The sequence below is a fragment of the Lactuca virosa genome, chromosome 9 (genome assembly GCF_052849685.1).
Source record: "Lactuca virosa cultivar CGN04683 chromosome 9, Lactuca_virosa_CGN04683_v6, whole genome shotgun sequence".
In the NCBI taxonomy this organism is placed as follows: Eukaryota; Viridiplantae; Streptophyta; class Magnoliopsida; order Asterales; family Asteraceae; genus Lactuca; species Lactuca virosa.
The window spans coordinates 5,001-10,190 of NC_136434.1; positions in this window are offsets into that span (position 1 = coordinate 5,001).

A 5,190-nucleotide genomic window follows, 5' to 3' on the forward strand; every position below is an offset into this window, starting at 1 on the left:
ACTCCCCACCTCCCACCTTCTTCCTTCTGCTCCATTAAACCTGCAAAAAAACATCATTTGTTATCAAAAGAACCTAATCGAAGCAAAAGGAGACAAGGTCATACGTTAAAGTCGAAATGGTGTACGTAATGTGGCAGATCAGACCAAAAAATGAAGTTGTCGACGTATCATCCTTATATGGTAAGTTGCTCTGTTTTCTTAAACATTCCTATTTTTCATTTTACCCTTGATTTATACTAAAATCCGCCAAATTTTGACTTTGTTATCATGTACAATTTTGACTTGTAGCGGGTGCACCCACATGGTTTAGTATTAAGCTTCATCATGGTGGGAAGTTTACTAAGTTACCTGATATAAAGTATATTGGACGTGAAGTGCGTTATGTTGATTATGTGGACATAGATGAGTTTTCTGTACATGAACTTGATGCCATAATGCTTGACCTAGGTTACCCAGACCTACGGATGATTGAATTGACTGATGAATCCCCAGTGATATACTACCATTTCAGGATACCCAATGGTGACTTTTAATTTGGTCTTAGAGCTTTAGGGAATGATCAGGATGTTATCAATCTTTCTAAATTTATTCAAAATAACAAGTTGATTGAGGTGTACACAGAACATGGGAAGACAAATCTACTCACTTACTTTATGTCTCCAAATGCAAAGGGTAAAGTTTTCATTGAGGAATTACCAGAAAATGATGATTAAGGGGCTGAATATGAGGCTGAAGTTCATGTAGAATCTCCATTAAGAAATATGAACCATGTCAATGATGAGCCAATTGGTGAGTACATGTCTTTGATTCTTTTTGGGAGTAAAAGTGATGCATTTTCACCAGAGTATAGAAGGGGTAGAGTTGGGAATTCAAAAAGAGGGGAAGGTTCTTGTAGCAAGAGGCTCATTTTAGAGGATATTGATGATTTAAAAGAGAAGGAAACACTAATGAGGGTGTTAAGGAGGTTCATGAGGCTGCAACTGTTGTTAATGTAGGGGATGAGATGATTGGGGTTCATGATAATGACCATATTGATGGATGCTACAACACCCCACCTATTAATGATGATGAACAATATAATGAGCTTTTTGATAACCTTATGGAAAATTTAATTGGAAGTGATGAGGATGTTGAAGAGTATGAAGGGGATGATGAATCTGAAGAGAGTGATGAAGAGTATGAAAAGGATGAAGGTGATGATCATGATGGGAAACAATTAGAAAATGAAGATAAAGTGGATGACATAATGGATGAGGAGAACAATATAGAAGATGTTGATGTGGACATGGCAGACTTCTTTCTAAATGTTGAAAGTGATGTTGAAGGAGCATGTATTAATGATGGTCATGAACCTGAAGATATGGAAGTGATCAACAATGAGGAGTTCGAATCATTGGATGAAGGATCAGACCAAGACAGAGAAAGAAGAGCTCTTATAAAAAATTTGGGAAAAGAAAAAAGGTGCAGCCTTGGGTCAGTACATATACAATCATTCTCAGTGGGACAAAAGTTTAAAAGTAAAAAAGAATTAAAGGAGTTAATTGATGTGCATGCACTAGAAACAAGAAGGAATCTATTCTTTAAAAAAAATGGCAATCAAAGGCTTAGGGCACAGTGCAGAGGTGTTGTACCTGTCATCAATAAAGGTCAAGTGGGGACTCAACCTACCACTTCAAAAAGCAAGGGCAAAGAAGTAAAGACACAAAAAGAAACATGTGGTTGGTATATACATGCATCTAGGTCAAACCCCAAATATGACTGGTTTATAAGGACCTTAAACCAAACTCATACATGCTTACAAACAAGAAAACTCAGAGCTTGTACTGCTTCTTTAATCTTCAAGAAAATCATAGATCAAGTTGAGGCAGATCCGAAGATTCCTTTGAGAGCCATACAAGATCACTTTCAAAAGACCTACCAGGTGGGCATTTCGACGGATAAGGTGTTTAGGGCAAAAGATATGGCAAGAAAGCATGTAACTGGGGACTACACAAAACAGTTTGAATTGTTGAGGGACTATGCTCTTGAACTTCAAGCTACAAACCCAGACACAACAGTCAAAATAGATGTGTGTCCTAATGGCAACCCTGCATCCCCAACAAGGCAGTTTAGAAGGATTTATGTATGCTTGGGTCCACTGAAAAAAGGTTTCAAGGCATGTCTTAGAGACTTAGTAGGTTTGGATGGTGCCTTCATGAAAGGCCCATTCCCTGGTCAGGTTCTTACATCAGTTGGTCTAGATTCCAACAATGGAATTTATCCATTGGCCTATGCAATTGTTGAGTCTGAAAACACAGCTAGCTGGAAGTGGTTTTTAGAATACCTTGGGGATGACTTGGAGCTTGGGAGCAACTCAAACTATACTTTCATAAGTTCCAGGTTAAGCAAAAGGCAGAAGGCAAGTCAAGGTGATGGAGTCAATGAGATGCAAGGAGAACATTCCCAAGGGCCAACAAATGATGAAGTGCAGAAGCTATCAAGGAAACATATCAGTGTTACTTGTAGCAAATGCAAGAATAAGGGAAACAACTCTAGGGCCTGTAAAGGGCAAGGTGGGAATCAATCCAAGAAGTGATTTTGGTTGTTTGTTGTGGTGCAATGACTATTTACTTGCTTGTTGTTAAAAACTGTTTGTTTTTGAAAACTTTAGTTATGGTTTGATGATGTGGTTATGTATGGTGCACAGACACTTGTATGCTTAACTTGGTAATGGTTTTTGGTTCCACTCATGTGGTTAATGGAATGTGCATTTTGTTCAATTTATGACACGTATTTTGGTAATGTACTTTTATTACATTTTGGTTCTATTTATGTGCTTATATTTGACAATTGATACACATTTTGAACACATTTTCACACTTGAATATCATTTATATCATTAACAACATTGGAATTCATTACAAACATAATGAAGTCAACTTACAACAAAATTATACCATTTTTACCCTGCATCACTTGATCAACAAAAACCCCCACATTTGTCTAACCCTATTCCTTACATAGACCAAATACTAAAGATAACAATCACAAACATAAACCAGCTTGCACATAAATACATCTTCAGCTTGAAACCTTCATCCTTCAATGTATCACACCTTGCCTCCAACATGTTGTTCCTGCTCAAAAGTCCATTGCAATGTTCCTGTAACATGTTGATACTTCTTACCAGCCCATTACATCTTTCCTCCAACGTATTTATGTTTCTTAGAAGACCAGGTATGATGGTTTTACTCCTAGCACACATAGGCGGGTCAACCCACCCGATAAACCCACAAACAAAATCCTTAGTAGGGCAAGCATAAAATCTCCTTCCGGTATTCAGTGGTATCCAAGACGTTTTCACCAAAGCGAGCTTTCCACAAAAACAAACCACCATTGCTCGATTGCAAGTCAGGAAGGAGAAATGGAAGAAAATAGCCGTTGGGGAAGAACAGTTAAGAACGTTGGGGAAGAAGATTCGTTGGGGAAGAATCTGGGAAAAGAAAACGATATATAAAGGATGTTTTATTTTTCCATATGCAAAAATGGTCCCTATAAGTAAAAAGACAGAAATACCCTCACGTGCAAGGCACATGAGGGGGTTAACAGATTCTTTTTAACGGGTGTTAAGTACAGAGACCATTCTCACAAACAAACCAGTCCAAAAGGACCACAAAACCAAAAAACTCATGGTTTGGACCAAAACCCCAAAAAATTGCATACCACAGGGACCATTTTTGCAATTAAGTCTTAATGTTATTTATAGTTGTTATGATTAATTAGTGTAACGACCATAAAACTCGAACCAATTTAAAACATTTTATTTCATTTCAAAACCATTAAGTTCATACATATTGTTTTCAAAATAGTTTAAACATCAGAGTATCCCCAGAACCATATCACATAAATCATAAAACATGAGGAGCGGTACGATCACGTCTTCGCCTTGCCACGATCTCCTGAAATACCTGAAACAATAAACTGCAACTATAAGCCCGAAAGCTTAGTGAGTTCCCCCAAAGTACCCATACATACACAAACATACATACAACAAAGAACAACATGCTATGGGTCCAATCAACCTTCCGGTTGGAATACCCCTGGCCATCAACCTTCGGGTTGGAATGCCAACATGCTACGAGCCCAATCATCCTACCGGGATGGAATACTCTCGGCCCACAACCATCGGGTTGGAATGCCCATACACCTATACATACTACTACAACTACTATGGGTCCAATCATCTCGCAAGATGGAATACCCCAGGCCCCTCAACCATCGGGTTGGAATGCCAATCTACTATGAGTCCAATCATCCTACCTGGATGGAATACTCCTGGTCCACAATCATCGGGTTGGAATGCCCCACCTCCTATAATACAATAACAACTACCATGTGTCCAATCATCCCTCAGGATGGAATACCCCAGGCCCCTCAACCGTCGGGTTGGAATGCCAACCTACTATGAGTCCAATCATCCTATCTGGATGGAATACTCCTGGCCCACAACCATTGGGTTGGAATGCCCCTATACTAGCAACATGTATACATAACAGGCAACCACATAACATTCTACAGAATCAACATACTAGGGCCCTATCATCCTACCGGGATGGAATACCCTCTGCTACGACTCAACATGCATATCCCACGGGCAACCTCCTACCAGTGTACATAAGGCAAGACCAACTACAGGTCTATACTCATAACCACTAACCAACTACTAGGGTACTGATCCAACAGAACTAGCCATCACTTAGCTGTCCTATCCTGTAGGATACTAAGCTAACAAAGCATATCCTCATATCATTATCCTGTCTACCAGGATACTAGCAAGCATCTCATCACAAAACATAACAAGCTAAACAACAATTCAAAGGGCCGGCCTTGGTGCCTTAGACCCTTGAGTACAGTGAGGATAACTCACCTGAAACGAAGAACCGAACCACGAAAGTACACACCCGAAGCACTGCTCCAAACTCCAACACCTATTTCCATCAATGGACCATTGACATCAATAACCAATTTACCCTAATACCCTCGGGGTCAAAGTCAAAGTCCTGGCCAAAGTCATCCTTCCTGACTGACTCTACTCGCCGAGTCAACCCGTTGACTCGTCGAGTCCTTATACTCTGAAAAATCTTAGAACACGACTCAACTCGCCGAGTCACCCCAAGACTCGTCGAGTCCAACGATCTCCGAGTCCCATCC